Source organism: Castor canadensis, chromosome 11, assembly GCF_047511655.1.
Source record: "Castor canadensis chromosome 11, mCasCan1.hap1v2, whole genome shotgun sequence".
Classification (NCBI taxonomy): domain Eukaryota; kingdom Metazoa; phylum Chordata; class Mammalia; order Rodentia; family Castoridae; genus Castor; species Castor canadensis.
Genome location: NC_133396.1, coordinates 103,625,265 through 103,641,255, shown reverse-complemented (window position 1 = coordinate 103,641,255; position 15,991 = coordinate 103,625,265).

Genomic DNA, 15,991 nt, shown 5'->3' with positions numbered 1-15,991 from the left:
AAAACAAAGAGTAGAACACAACAGTTATACCAGAAAGTCTTGCACCATTGTTAAAGTGGGTTGAATGCTGAAGTTGTGATCTTCTTGTAACCAAAGCAAAGAGGGCAAGATGATCAAGTGACAAGATCTATTATTCAGTCCTCAAGTTCAGAGAAGGGTAATCACTGGTTGGAAATTTTCTCACTAGCATCACCCATTATCATTTCCTTCAAAGGTATAGATTGTGTTAAGTATCTTTTGATCATATTTGGCTAACATCTCTCAAGAAAGAGCTTAATTTTCAGTAATATATGGTTTAATCAAGGGAAAAAATGAACCTCAGACTTTAAACAAGCAAGAAGCATTGTATTCTCTGATATGCCTTGAAGTGATATATAGCACCAAATCTAGTGCATTTGCTGTTTGACAAGACATTCAGAAGAGGATTTAGACATCAAAAGGTTGATTGTGCCATTCAGGAAGAAAATGGGATATATGATGTGAGTACATTGCCATCATCATCAATATGAAATCTTTTTTAGTACACATTAAATGTATTGTTTCTTTTTTATATCCCAAAATATGTTTTAAAATATTTTCTTAAATCTATGACATCTTTCTAAATCTTGTAGAACAAAATCACCGGGCTCAAAACTATGCTTTGTCAGCAGGCATGGGGGCTCAAGCCTGTAATCTTACTTGGGAGACAGAAATGGAAGGATCGTGGTTGGCGGACAGCCAAGGCGAAAAAAGTTCATGAGATCCCTACCAATGGCTGGACACAGTGGCAGATGGTGTACCTGTCACCCAGCTATGTGGGGAAGCACAAATAGGAGGATTGTGGTCCAGGCTGGCACAGGCAGAAAGCAAGACCTTATCTCAGAAATAAGCAACACAAAGTGGTACAGTGTTTGCCTAGCAAGCACAAAGCCCAGAGTTCAGCCCCCTAGTACTGCCAGAGAAACAAAACAAAACAAAAACAACAAAAATTTATGCTTTGTCATTTATTAGCTGTGTGACCTTCTCTGTGCTTAATTCCTTCATATTTAAACCCAGTTTATACAATCAGAATATGCAAAGCACTTAAAAGGTGACTAATACACAGTAATTGTTAGATTCACTATTCTTAGCAATAATGGTACTTCCCAAAGTAGTTAGTACAGATTTCTCAGATATAATAACATATGAATTTAAATTTGACAAAGTAGAAATTAGACAGGGTCAAAGGGCAAGATGCCAAAGGTGTTGTTCCAGAACAAAATAGCATGTGCTCAATCCCCCTGCAAAAAGGGGAGAGGTACAGAAGGCAGCATAAATTTTTTTGATTCATTTCCCAAGTTCTCTATTGTAGGTACTAAATAAACTAGGAGAATTCCAGCATCCATAGCCCAGAGTACATGAATCACAGATGTTGAATGGATGAACCAACAAGTCCACAGGTGGCTCACCTATAGGCATTGGCACTAGTTCTGTACCTGCAAGCAGATAATTAGTCTCAGCCCAAAGAGGGGGGTCTCTCTCATTAGGCTAGATTTGCCAAGAAAGGAATCCATTCATCCCATGCTTTACATAAGCTCTTTGGTGGTAAGTTCCTGAGTCGGTCCTATAGTGCCTCTTGCCTCTGGCACAGTGCCTGAAACAGCTGGTGCTCAATATATGTCAGTGAAGCGAATGAAAAGTATGAAATGCCCACCTTCTCCAGGGAAGATGGCAGGTGCTTTGCACTTGAAAGGTTTAGTGATCTGCCTCCTGGCTGTGTAACCAAGGTGAGTCACTGAACTTCTGCAGAACTTGGTGTATCCCTCACTATAGTGTGGCACACAGCAGCATGAACTCTGGGACTCTGTTGCCTTGAGCACTACTAGCTGGCTAACTACCTAACTTTATTCAACCTCCTGTCCCTCTGTTTCTGGATCTGTGAAATGGGTTAGCATTAATAACAATAATGCCTCTCAAACAAAATTAAAGTAGTTAACACATGCTTAGCAATAATAAAGAATTTGATATATAAGCACTTGATATTTGCTGTCTTTATTTTTCCTATTATTGTCATTTTAGTATTAATTTTTCTAATTATCCCAACCTGGCTATGTATTTGGGTTACCCAGGGAACCTGAATCAATAGATTCTGAGCCTTATTTCCAGAAGTTCAGATTCCAGATTCTGAGATGGGATGGTATTTTTAATTTTTTTTATGTTCCGTGGATGGTTCTGAAGTGCAACCAGATTTATTGGATACTTACATGATCCAGAGCCATGTTGCATGACACCATTGTTTGCTATGTTTATAGATGATTATGTGAGTATGTCATGAAATTAGGGAGTGTAGTGACCCTGATGTTCTTCCAGTTTTAAGAGTCTGTGACTCTGTCCTGTACCCCAAATAGGCACCATTTAGTGCTACTCCATAATATAAATTCAGGACATATCAGCTCCGTTTAAATGAAAGGACCCATCATTTTGAATGCCTGACACTTTTAATTATTTGGTCATCAATGATTTGCTTTGCACAGGTGATGTGTAATCCCACTTAGAAGATTAAGAGGTGAATATTTAAATGGAATTGGTGTGAACTCAAGTGGGTATCTTCCTCACTGACAGTACCTGTTACCCTGCAGAAGCCTCTATTCTTCATTCTTGTCTTCCAGGTAGAGCACTTTAAAACTTTTTAAAAGCCTTTATTTCTTCTGGGCCATCTCATTTGTTTAGTATGCACAGGGCTCCCTTTTGTTCCTCTGGTGGATGATGCTTGGTTGTGGAGGCCTTCTGCAATTTCTTGGCATAAAGCACTTGAATAGTCTTCTTGTGGGACTGGGAATGACTAGCAAAAGTTAGGATCCTTTTCCTTTTCCCTATGTTCTAAGCAGAATTTAACTTTACTTTTGACACTTACCTTGATAGGAGCTTGCTGAATATTAGGAAAAGACACATAAGATGTGAGGGCTGTCCTTGGTAACAATATGTTGGCGGCTGTCTAATCCATCTAGTAAGTGCAATATATAATATTAATGCAAGACTCATAGACAGGGTCCCTTAAAAGAAACATCAAGAATCTCTCATAAGATGAACAACTTTTTACTTGGTGTAAGGATGAAAAAATGGTGGGAGGAGGCTAAATGTGGAGAGCAGCAGTCATTATTTTCTTATGGGTAAAGGGCCTAGCTCAAATAAAGGGCCTAGCATTTGAGGACAAATGAACTTTTGGAATTAAGGCAGTGATATCTGACTACATATTCCCAAGTTGCTAGCACCCAATAAAGTCTTTTTCTTTAGGGGCACCCATCACCTACTAGATGATGATTGTGCTTATTCTTGAGGTTCCGGTAGAGTTGATTCCTCCTTCCATATCCTTGTGAAGGGTAGACATATGCCATTCCTACTCCTGTGGAAGCCATCCAGGTCCTGAGCATCGAGGAAGAGGCAGACTGAAGGCTGCCAGCTTCATCCTGCTGCCCAGAGGGACAGCCTGGACCTGTCTGTGTATGAGTACAAGCTGATGCAGGCAAGCTAGGAGATATGACTGTCATTATTTGTTTTGTATTGTCCTTATTCTGTATTTGCACTTTGTTGTTCTCTCTAATTGTTAGCATTTCATTATAAACTTTCTCAAGTTCTAGGGACAATTTGGGGGTATAAGTAAATGAAATAATACATTTATGTAAAATGATTCTTTGTCTCTTACTGTCCTCAGAGTGCCTCCATGGAGCAAGAAGAGGATGCATTAATGTCCTCATTTTCAGTGAAAGAAAATGAGGTTTGGGAGTTTAAATTATTGTATTGGTAGATTTTTAATATCTCCCACCCAGCAAGTGGCAGGACTGTGACTAGAACTAATCTCCTTACTTGCAGTTCAAATATCTTTATATTTTACTATAATTATTACATATAATTATGAATAATGTATTTATTATGTACTGTATTGTATTATATAATATTACATTATATTATATAACACCTAGAATAGTCAGAATATTTCTTTTAAAATGTAGCTCCCTGTTGCATTACTCTTCCCTATGCATCTTTTATGGAGATTGTCTAACTGATCTCTATTTTGCTACACTATTGAAAAAAAAATTTAAATATGTAATCACATGTTAAAAGCTTTCAGTTTCACTTTACCCTTATATAAATGAGGGGCTTTATTGGAGAGTTGAGTTACTTTAGCTGACAGTCTCACCCACTAGGTAACATCTTCAAGACACATGTTTGCCAACTGATGCAGAAAAGCAGCCTACATCACAGAGTTGACTGCCTCTAGAACCCTAGGTAAAAGAACAGAGCAGCAGTCACCAGGAAACTCATCACTTCATCAATATGATCAGAAGGTAGTTTTTGTTCTCTGAGAGAAGACTATATGAGAGCCTTAAAAGGAAGGGACTTGAGCTAGAATTCTGCAGACACCAGTGTGTGTGTGTGTGTGTGTGTGTGTGTGTGTGTGTTTGTATTGTGAGATGTGTAGGTACGTAGGTGGGTGGGGGATCCCAGGGAGTTCTGCCCTAGTACTATTAGACAGAGCTTTTCCAATTAAATCTGGAGTGCAGGACAGTGAAATATGAGCATGATTAGGGATAAGTTGTTATGATGAGTCGATGCAAAGAGAAGTTAAGCAGACTGCTAAAAAGGAAAGACTCTCTCCAACAAAGAGACTTCATGGATGTTTAGTTATTTGATCAATAACCTGGAGTATAGTCCACTCCTTTCAGGTAGTGTGAGGAGAAGGAAGGCAGCCACCTGCTAACATTCACAATCTCCAATTTCCATTTCCTGCATAAGTAACTGAGAAAATCCCAATCTTAATCGGACCACAACCATATCCTCCCTCACAGGCTGACACCCCAAACTCTGGTGTCTGGAAGGAGATATAAATATATGGCTCAACCAACTCACCTGTGACATAGAGGTATCTTCTCAGTGTGCTGGGCCCACACGCCAATGTCAGCTACAGGAGTAGGGACTGAACTGTTCCTCGGGGTGGCACCCTTGTGATGAAACAGGTGGTACAAGATGGGGGGAGAGCCTCTCAAAGCAGCACAGTGAAGTTTCACTATGTTCCCCCACCACTTCCTGGGCCCTGGGGACAGGCAATTTATGTCAATTCTGAGGCAAGCTCAGTCACAGGTGTCCTCTCTTTGACTGTGAGCTCACTTTGGGAGCCCTGATAACCCCAGGGGGCCATGTGGGCAAATCTAGAGGAACTTGTTTGGGTACATGGTAACTCAACTAGTGACTCTTACATTGAGGGCTAGAAATGATATTGGGAAATATTAACCTTCCTTTGAAGAGACAAGATGATAAATTCATTACCCCCAATGTTCATCCCCTCTGTTTCCATGCTGTCTTCTCTGATTGATCAAATCCATACAGGTCTCCCTGTTCTCACAATGTCTATTGTGTTAGATTAATTTCTAGGCAGTTATCTAGCCCATTGTCAGCTCCTGTGTATATGGATTGTTCCTCATATAGCATGCGTGCTCTCCACAGCTCGCTAGCATGATTATGGATACCCTATATATATATGATCATTTTGCAAAAGGAAAGGGCAAATTTAGGGAAATGTTGCAGATATCCCAAAGTTTTCTTAAGATTTTCGCAGTCTGTTAATGATCATTCCACTCCTAATGCACTAGAGGAAGGAGGAGGAACCCAAGATAACAACAGAATCTTTCTGGAATAGATCTCTCTTTCCACCTATTAGGGGAAAAAAGGGAACCAACATCCAAGTGATACCCTGTTCTAACTTCCTCTTTCCAGCCTCAATGTCTCTTTTCACTGAAATCATTCTACACAAAAATTTATGATGTCTGGCCCTATTTCCGGATGTGGCAAGTCACCATGTCTGCCTTGCTCCCCCTTAGGACCCTGAGTCATTACTTCACACGGTAGTGAACTGGCAATCTGGAAAGCTGCCGCAGCCTGACCCCAGGGCACAGGCGTCACTGAAGAAGTGCAAATTCAGTTGGACACCTGACCTCTGAGGAGAGAGCCAAATCTCACAGTTCAGGGTCATCTAGCCCTATTGCTGTGACCTGAGAGTGCTGGCTGTCAACACAGGAGGTAAAAACAGTTCAATCTCTAGGACAGTGAGATGTAGAGATGCTGGAGAGATGCACCTGTGCCCTCAGCACTAGCAAACACATCTTTTAGAACCAAATGAATGGAATCACCACCCATCACTCTAGAGCATCTGAATAGTCTGTTTCCACACACAGCTTCCCAAGGCACCTCAGTGAGTAGTCTATCTTCCAATCCCTTGAAAAGCCTTGTTTGCATCCAAACCTATTATACCTGAGGTGTAGTCCTTACCTTGAACTCTGGTGCCTACAGGGTTTGAAGTCCTGTTCCACACACAGTCTTCTCAAGAAGCAGTGCATTCACACAGTTATTGTTGCTTAAGACTGTTATTGTAATGCCAAAACTCGAGTTTCTTGAAACTCAAGTTCAAATTCAAGGAATTTCAATTTCCTCTTTCCTTACAGTAAATCATTTCATTCTTTTTTCTCTTCCTCCATTGACTAGCATATCAGAGCCATTTACTCCCTTTCAAAGATAGAAAGTAGGACTTGTATAATCAGCTAGTCTACAACAGTAGACACAAAATTCCCTCATGTCCTTTAATTTCCTAATTTTCCCTTGCTCCTTGATCTTTTGCACAGATTTCATGATATCGTGTACCCACTTCTCCCACAAAACTCATCTTCTCATTGCTTCCCCAGTGAGAATAAAACATTTTCTTCCCTGGGCTTATCCTTTACTCAGGAGCAGGTTACAGCTGATGGATACTTATCCAGTTAATCAGCAAGACCTATTGACTCCTCAGAGTTCTCTGTTTGGGTCACAGAAATTGAGGTGAAATAGCACAGAGGCAGCACACCCATCCTTCCATTTTCTGGGCAGTGATCTTCTTTAACTGTTGTCTGGCTTGGCTTAGGTGGGTTTATCAGATGTCTGAGGTCACCAAGACTTTGCTTGGGGATCAGTAATTTTATAAGTACACTCAGTGGAGGCAACTTCCTGGTTCATTTATTCATTAAACAAATATTTGATGAGTTCTTACTGGTAGTCATGGATATAAATATTGTAGTTACCAAGAAGGATAAAATTCTGCACTACCCTAAAGAGACTTACAGTGTAATGGAGGAGATACTAAGTTAGTCAGCAATTATAATATAGTCTGCCAGGGCTAGAGCAGTGGGAAACAGCTGCAAGAACGTTGAAGAGAGTATGCAACTTCTCTCTTCTACTTATTAAGAAAACATTTGTGTGGCTTGTGGTGTAACAGAAATAAGTCAAAATCAAATAGTTAAGCCTATTATGATGAAGTTTGAGATTTTTAATCGTATTTTCAAATTTTTATATATTAGTTTCACTGTTAAAGTAAAGGAACCCATGCATATTCTCAATTTTGTAGCTCATTCGTTTTTTGTTTTTTTTTTTTGGTTGAAGTGTCTATGTCATTCGGTTTTGCTGTTTGTTTCCTTTTTATCTTCTTGTATGTTCATGATCTTAACCTAGTTTTAATGAGTGTTAAGATACAGCTCAAGAATCTGCTTTTGTTTTCTCAGTATCATCATAACTATCATTGTGTTTATTTTCCTTTTCATCCTTACTCCTTTATTTCAGATTCCTGAAACTGGGGGCACTGAGTTGCAACACACAGCAGATTTTGACTACTGGCTTCCCAAGTAAGCTTTAGCATTTGCACTGTCAGCAGCAACATAGGACCATGCTGGTCTCCTCCAATCTCACACACCTATTAATTTGCATTTAGCCTTTTAGGGTTTGTTGTTGCTGCAAATTTAATGAGTGTAAATTGTACCTTATCTGCTTTTCTTGAATGAATTTACTCCTTTATATAAGAAGTATCTACTGAGTGTCAGCTAATTGCCAGGTGCTCTGCTAAGTTTTAGAGATAAATGATGTCTTGTTTGAAGCTTACAGTCAACTTAGAGCTGCTAGAGGGAATGTTTTTGTGTTATATAATTATGTTCTTTCCCTGTTTACCTGATATTTTGAGATTTTCTTATGAATTTATATGAATTCTTTTTATCATATCTCAACTCTTTGCCATACTTGCTATAAATGTTTTTCTAATACAACACTGGTTTCTACTTTAATTGTGTTATTACAATATAAACGTTTTTAATTTTTATAGTATAAAATCTCTGATTTTTCTATTATTTTGGTGCTTAGGAAGATAATATATGTTTTTTAAATAGTCTTAGCTTTATTTTCCATCATGTTTTTGAAAATTAAAAATTTTTATATGTGTTATAATTATCCATATTTATTTTTGAATTTGTGGAAGAATCTGTAAAATGTACTGTTTAATGATGTCTACTTGTCATATGATAAATAATATATAACTACATTTATTTATAGGTTTATACTATTCTCAGTTGCTTTATATTTATGTGGAATCTATTTTTAAATATATGAATTAGATTTTCAACATTTCCCTTTTAAAACATTCTACCTTCTGATTTTTCTCATTAATATGAGACTTTTTTTTTTTAATACTGAGGTTTGAACTCAGGGCATTGGTGCTTGCTAACAAAATGCTCTATCACTTGAGTGATAGATTTTTGAATGTTTTATTGAGTCCAAGAAAAATTCTGCAGATAATCTGATTGAAATTGCACAGAATCTACAAACTGACATGAGAGAGATGACATTGTTATAACATGTCCACGTCAGTGCTCTGGTTCAGACTAATGATACATCCTCGTTCATTAAGTTTTCATTGTTCAGTTTTATATGTCTCCTTTTGAAAAAACCCTCAATTATTCCTATGTTTTCCACTTTTGTTGCTATTTTGGATGAAATTTCACTATAATCTAAACCTGGTAATCTGTGATATTCAAAGATTTCACTATTTCTGATATTTATCTTGAATTCTTCTAATTAATGCATACTCATGCATTATTTTTAACTATTCCACATACAGGACATGATCAACAGCAGAGGTTATATAGCTCATAGCAATAATAGCAAACAAGCAAGGGCTAAAAAGTATGGTTAGAATGAATAAAGAATGAGCAATGATTTTTTAAATTATCATTTTCTAATGGGTATGTCTCTAATATTTACTACTAATTTAGTGGGTTGACCAGAACTTAAAAATTATTGCAAATGAAAGTGATTAGTTCTAGCTCTAATTTGAACACCAATTTTTGTTCTATTCTGTTCTGTAAAATACTGTAGAACACATATTCTTTATCATATTAAGTAAGTAACTAAATAAGTATTCTTCCAATTTAAGTGATACTTACTTTAGGAATTGATATGAACTTTTAATACCTATTGTAGTACTTTGACAATTGTTGTCAATGTGTGATTTATCTTATTCAGCATTTTCACGTGAAGTATTTTTACATAATAATAATAATGGGTTTCCATATATTCTTCAATTATAATTCAAAGTATACTTGTATCAGTCAGTGTAAAGATTAAAATGACTAACATATATTAATTTCTAATGAGCACTCAATATTTGAGTCTATCATCATTTTTAAAATGACTGTCATTATTTTTATTTTTATGTGGTGCTAATTTTTTTTATTTAAGAGGCTAGGAACTCTTATTCCAAGGAAGGCTTTCCCAGTCCCCTATAAGCCTAGAGACTTCTCTAAGGACACAGAGCCCAAGGGAAGCTCTAGACTAGTGATCTGAGGAAGGAGGAAGACCCACTCAGTTTAGGTCTTGTTTCATGGTGCCCATTAACCTAGAACTAACAGCAGAGAACAGTAGGATAACATCTCACTCCAGAGACTTAGAGCAAGGTTCTCTTCATAATTGATCATACAACTCAAATCTGAGGAGAGAGGTTGTCCACTGTGGGACCAGTAAGCATTTCCTGGAAGATTTTGAGAAAGGAAAGCCAAAGATACTGGTATTTGCTAATTGCTATTTCCTCTGCTGTATGTTCTAAAGAAGTGAAATTTCCTCTTGTTTATAGATCAATGATGCCTGACATATATAAGAAATAAATAACTGAAAAAGAGATGTCCATCTGTCTCAAACTCAGCATGCACTGAATCGTTGCAGTCTACTTCTACCCTCTTCTCCACTCAGTGGGTCACAGTGATCCCTTAGGTTGGTCTTACGAGCCTGTAAGTAAGCAAGTGCACTTACACTCTGAAGCCCATGGATGTCAATGATACCACTCAAGTATCAGAAAGTTTCTTTGAAAAGAATCATGTCTTGGTGGTCCTCTGCTTTAGCCACACTGGATGCAATGTGCCTTTCTCTGTGGTGCGTTCTATGGTTGATTGGTCATAGGGTTTCCTGGATCACAGATGGCCTTGAAAACTGTCAAGGAGACAGCAAAGAGTACATCTGTTCAGGAGCAGATGACACCCTCACTCCTTGATTTACAGCTGCCCTTTCTTTTCCTTAGTCTCATTCCAGGTCCATCTACCACTGTTTTTGCCTATAAACTCAAGGCCTTCATGCCCTTCTCCAAAGTGGAGATTGTCCATTAGTGAGGGCTTAGTTCATAGAAACCCTTAAAGGGCTGTTTGGTCTTTCTACCATTAGGGAAGATTCAGTCCTTAGGAACCCAAGGACCAGTTTTTCTTCCTGAAGAAGATTTCTGTTTCCCCTGCCCTTTCCCACACCTCTCTGTCTCAGAGGCACATTCATACAAACATATACTACAAGTATGGACTGAGGACATTTCCTGTCAGACTCATAAAAAACATGAAACAGTCTAGGACTTTACTAGAACATATGGCTACATTGAAAACAATTCAGGCACACATCTATTTGCACAGATATGATCTGGCTTCTTGAATTTGATAACTGTTCTTTATTAAGAGATATAGTTATTTCTACCTTGGGTGTTATTTCTGCTATTTTCTGACTTTACTGATTGTGGTACATTGTAGTTAGGATGGGGAGAAGGAAAGTTTTCAAAAGTCTGAAAAGGTTTTCTATAAGTAATCGTGCTTAAATTTCAAAAAATAATAGCCACCACCACCACCATCATCATCATCACAGCTAATACCTGTAGAGCACCTAATGTCATAGACTGGGCCCAGTATTCCATTTTCTCGGCACAATCTCCTAGAGTAGAAGGTAGATAATATTGTTATTACCATGTCAAGACATCTCTAAAGTTAAAGCAAATTTTTATATCCTGAACCCCCTTAGTGCCAAACAAGAAGTGGATGCTTGGTGAATTACTTGGATTTTAGAGGCAACATATTCCTTATTTAAGTGTACAGCTCTTACCTATTTTCAGTAAGGCCTGGGGCAAGAGAAGTCTACTACTCTATGTTGCCACAGAAGCAACTCACCACTTGAATTTATGATACACAGATCTGATATGGCTTGTATGGCAAATATGGATGTTGTATGGTGTCTATAAGGAGCCAGGAGAGAAAAATTAGAGTGTAGACTCCCAGGATTTTACAGCAAAATTACAGTCTCTTTGGGAAATAAATGTTCTTTTGAGAAATATAATTAAGTTTTACACCACATTTTACTAGAATTGAGATGTTTAACCATGGGCCTTCAAATGACTACATGCTTTGCACTGTTTCTTCTGAGTGAGGTATTGTCTAGGTACAAGCTGTGCACATACAGCAGCCATCCTCAAGGAGAAATATATAAGAAGCAGGCACAAGTTGATGTGAGTGAGTTGTATGGGCAGATGTCTGTGACTGCAAAGGCACCCACTTTTGCTTCATTCCCTCTCTCCCTTGGGCCATGCCTATAGCCTCACATAGGATTTTTGTATAACTAGTTAAATGAAGAAGAAAAGCTAGGAGTCTTTACTCCCATTTCCTACATGGGAAACAGGATATGTTTCTCCCTTTTTCCCCCATTTCTTCCCACTTTCATCCTCTTATACTACATCTCTTTTAACTATTATTTTCACTTAAAAAAAGAAGAAGAAGAAGAAAGACTAGGGCTTGTTCTGCATATATTTTTGCATAATAGTCTGGCAACAGCTGAAAGTGGTTGCAACTCCAACTAGGATTGCTCCTGAAAGAAAGTGATGAAGGAAATCCTTCAAGGGGAACAGAACATCAAACATTCCCTGTGGTCATCTACTTAGTCTGACTTGAAACCAAATCAATCCTGATTAATTCAATCCTACAGCTGAGGTTCACTGAGCTGCCCTCCATGAGCCAAGAAGTCTGGCCTTTAGCTAGAGACAAGGAAACTGTGGGAGTGACAGACAGTTACAGTTCCCAGAGCAGAAGTGGTCAGAGGTCTGGGTCAGGAACAGGCTGAGACTCCTTGGCACCAGCAAACAGGAGGCATAGCAGAACATGTAGTGCCCTCCTTCTATGAAAACACTTGAATACTAGTGGAGAAAACTTATAGTGTCCAAATAAAGCAGTTAACAAGGTAATTTCAGAACATAGAAAGTTCTATGAAAAACAGAATAGAAATCAAGATACATGGACATACAGACTGAGGCAACCAATAGTAATGGCTAGGATTTGAGAGGTTAGGGAATTTCAGACAATTCCAGACATAGCTTTAACCATTCACCTGTGTTAGTATCTCCCTGAGGAGATTCATAGCCCAGGAGTTGTTCCTTTCTTAGCCATCTGTAAAGTCTGCCCTTCCCACTGAAGAGCTCTTCTCTTTTCATCATTGGCATTCCTCAGCATTAAATAAGGTTACTTCCTAGGGCTTGCCTAGATCACACAAAATGGCAAGCAGGCCACTAGGGTAGAGATGAGTATAACCAGAGAGCTCCTGTGGCCTGAGGAGCTGTTGGAAAGAAGAGGCTGGAATGGGTATTCATGAGGCTCCTTTGCCCTTGTGAGGAGATCCAGACTTGCCTGGAAGTCATGTGGAAGGTACAGAAGTCAGATTCTTTTTTCTTCTGTTTGGAACTGCTAAAAAGGAGAAACCAGAGAGTGACACAGAACTATTAATTTTTCAGTCTTTTCAATCTGTAACCTTCTGAGAGCTTTCTCAGGGACCCACTAACCACTACTTCCTCTTTCTGTGACTACTTCCTTCTGTTCCTTTTTCATTCCTCATACCATATATAAAGCACCCTATCCTAGTTGAAGGATAGCTGAAGAAGAATCACATTAATTACCCATTGATCAGGAGGAGGGGAAAGATTCATTTCCAGAGTGATTTAGGTAGAGAGAAGTCCCTTCAACTTCCAAGGAAGGAAAAGAAAAGGGTGAATAATTTACAATTGTCAGGAAGAGAATATGATTTCACCTGCAAAAGGACTGCAGTGGAAGAAAACTGAGACATTGAAAGAACTTGTAAGAGGCTTCTGCATTGTCAGTTACATGTCTCAAGATATATGTCTTTTTAGTCATCAATAAAGCAATGCTCTGGGCTTGAGGATTAAGAGGTTTTTTTCCTTTAAATGTGAAGCCCAGAAAAAAAAAAAGAATGCTTCAATCTATTTCCCATTATACTCATTTTTAGAAAAAGGAAGCTGCTTGAAGTTTCTTTCTGGATTAAGTGACCTACGGTTTATGGTTTTCTTAAATAATAAACTTTTCCTATGAATCAGAAATGTCCATTTGCTGTTGGCAGTTTCTATCCTTAACTATTTTTCTCTAACACCTACTTTTAGGAAGTTGTAGCCATCAAGAGTCTCTGCTTTGAAAACACAATTGGACAAGTGTCTTGATTTGCACATTACTCATTTTCTTTCTTCATTTCAAACTCAGATCAAGACTTGATTTCATATTTAGAGAAGTCTCAGACCAAGTCCTTATGTCCCTTAACCAATGGCTAGGAGAGACATCTTAGTACATCGATATATCTTCATAATCTATTGGATAACTAACATAATAAAGATAAACCAAAGTAAAGGCAAATAAGCCATCACAAATATTCATATCACACACTATCGACAAAGAATGAATACTTTTGGTTCGTAAATACTCATATAATTCATTAGAAAAAGAATCTTTAGTTTTTTGAAAAGGTGAAAAGTTCTTATTGTAAGCTATCGATTTAAAAAAGAACATTGTGCTGGACACAGTGGTCCATGCCTATAATCTCAACACTCAGCAAGCTAAGGCAGGAGGATCGCAAGTCTGAGGTCAAGCTGGGCTACATAGCCTAACCTTATCTCAAAAAACAAAACAAACAAGACCATTGAATATTGCCTAAAACACATAAAATTATGTTAAACTTCACTAATAACCAAATGATAAAATATCTGTTATTATTTTCTAAAAATAAGAAAAATCACACCACTCAATATTTGAACTCTCAAAAATTATTTAGGGTTACCTGAAGTAAAAGCTTTCTGAAATAGGGCATTATATTTATTTATTTTATTTTTAAATTTTTTTAATTGTCTTTTTTTTATTATTTTATTTTATTTTATTTTTATTTATTATTTTTATTATTTTATTATTCATATGTGCATACAAGGCTTGGGTCATTTCTCCCCCCTGTCCCCACCCCCTCCCTTACCACCTACTCAGCCCCCTCCTTCTCCCCCCCATCCCCTCAATACCCAGCAGAAACTATTTTGCCCTTATTTCTAATTTTGTTGAAGAGAGAGTATAAACAATAATAGGAAGGAACAAGGGTTTTTGCTAGCTGAGATAAGGATAGCTATACAGGGAGTTGACTCACATTAATTTCCTGTGTGTGTGTGTTACCTTCTAGGTTAATTCTTTTTGATCTAACCTTTTCTCTAGTTCCTGGTCCCCTTTTCCTATTGGCCTCAGTTGCTTTTAAGGTATCTGCTTTAGTTTCTCTGCGTTAAGGGCAACAAATGCTAGCTAATTTTTTAGGTGTCTTACCTATCCTCACCCCTCAAATAAGGGCATTTTAAAGTTCCTGATAATCTCTTTCACAACAAAAATTTACTGTGAGTAAATAAAGAGATGCAAATATTTTATCTCAAATTTTTATTAGAATGAAAAAACTATCCAAAAGTGAAAGAATACTACATGATGTAGTATTATAAAACTACTATGTTCATGTCTTAGAAGAATATTGGAAAAGCATAAAAATGTCCAAATACATTAAAGAACAAATATTTAATACAGTTGAAGGACAAGCTTACAATGTATATATATTATATATTCATATTATGTGTATATATATATGTGCATAAATCCTCAATAAGCCCTTATTAGCCAGTGAATACAAATGTATCAGTTTATATTCAAGATGGAATCCCCCATTTCTGGCTCCCTCAACATCCCCCCACAAGCTGTGAATACTCTACACAGGCAAAAAAATCTGTAAAAAAAAAAAAAAAAAAAAAAAGAATGTTTTCCCTTATACAATATACAAGACAAAAAATCCCTCTAAACAAATCATAAAACTAAATGTAAAAGTGAAAACAATATTTTTTAAAATGTCCAGCAAACAAAAAATAGAGAAACTTCTGATTTTGGAGGTCGACAAAACTTTTTCATGAAATAAACACAAAGCACAACCTCTGAAAGGAAGTTGATCAATTGGAGTGCATCAAAACTAGAAATTTTTGCTGTTAAAAAGAAAATAAAGAAATGCTAAAAACAAAGAGGAAATATTTGTAACACATAAACTAGACCTAATATATTAATAATACTTGCAACTCAGTAATAAGACAACAAAACTACCAAATATAGAAGAGTTGAAAGGCTTAAACAGAAAATGCACAAAAGAAGATTTGCAGAAACCCAATAAGGATTTGCGGAAGTGTTCAACATCATTGGTCATCAGAGAAATGAAAAATTAAAACCACAATAACACCATGGTACACTATATAGCACACCCCTTAGAATGGCTAAGTGTTGAGAAAGATGTGGAGTCACTACTCATGGGAATGTAAAATGGTTCATTTTGATAAACACTATGACAGCCTCTTAAAATGTTAAAACATGATTCTACTGTGTGATCCAGCAATTACACTCCAAGGTATCTGACAACAGAAACGTAAGTCTGCACAAAGATGAATATATAGCAAACTTTATTTTTAATAATGACAAGTGAAACAATCCAAATGTCCATTGACAGGTAATAGAACATGGAAATGTGGTATATCCATACAGTGGAATAATCCTCAGCA